General features: G+C 39.5%; 1 pseudogene; it reads right to left on the reverse strand.

The window, feature by feature from the left end:
• Positions 1–6: 6 nt before the first annotated feature.
• The window catches only part of LOC9299932, a 3,119-nt pseudogene continuing 2,168 nt past the window's right edge, over positions 7–957 (reverse strand).

Genomic DNA, 957 nt, shown 5'->3' on the forward strand with positions numbered 1-957 from the left:
CCAAGGCATGAGGCAAAACTATACAAAGCTAGAGTCATTCTCTTTATAATCTCTCTCTATTGAGTAGTCACGCTATAATCTCTCTCTATTGAGTAGTCACGCTCTTCGCCAGATTCCTCGGTTGATCAACGTTGTGACCTCTCAAAACAGTCAGATGATAAGCCAACAACTATGCACCAAGAAAACAAAAACACCATAAACGCGTCGAAAACTGAAAAACAAATTAGAAGAAGATACATAGATTGATGTAGATATGAGATTTTTACCTGTAATGGCACTATATTGACAACCGGTTGTAAACAATCTTCCACATGAGGAACTTCAATAGCTCGACAAGATCCACTCGAGCTTACTGATGCAGCATCACCTTTTGAGCACATTACTATTAATCTCCCTTTGCGTGCGTGAAGTTGCTGAATCACAGACTGTTGTTTGCTGAAACAAGCATCACGAGTGGCGATCACAGCAATGGGAAGATTCTCATCAACTAAAGCTAAAGGTCCATGTTTCATTTCTCCTGCTAGTATTCCTTCACTATGCATAAGTGCTACTTCTTTTACTTTCAATGCTCCTTCTAAAGCTGTTGCGTAGTTGTATCCTCTGCCAAACACAAGCAGTGACTGCTCGTCTATCAAAAGTTGTGCGAGATCTTTCATTTCCTCGTCCAGCTTTAGTACTTCCTTAACCTTATCTGCAGTTAGATATGATATTATACACTAAGTTGCTTAAAAACAGTCTTAAGAAGAAGCAAGCAACTTTTTCGCTAATTTTACTTAACTTACACGGCAAATCAAGTAGTCCATCGATTATAGCTTCCCGTCTCTTTTGGCTGGAGATTGTGTCACTTCCAATTGCTAAAGCTACCCTATACAGTCCCTCAATCTGTCTTGTGTATGCCTAATACCCTTTAGAGAAGCACAAGTTTTTCTTAATCTCCAAATCGGAAAAGATACACGG

Source organism: Arabidopsis lyrata, assembly GCF_000004255.2.
Source record: "Arabidopsis lyrata subsp. lyrata unplaced genomic scaffold ARALYscaffold_8, whole genome shotgun sequence".
NCBI lineage: Eukaryota > Viridiplantae > Streptophyta > Magnoliopsida > Brassicales > Brassicaceae > Arabidopsis > Arabidopsis lyrata.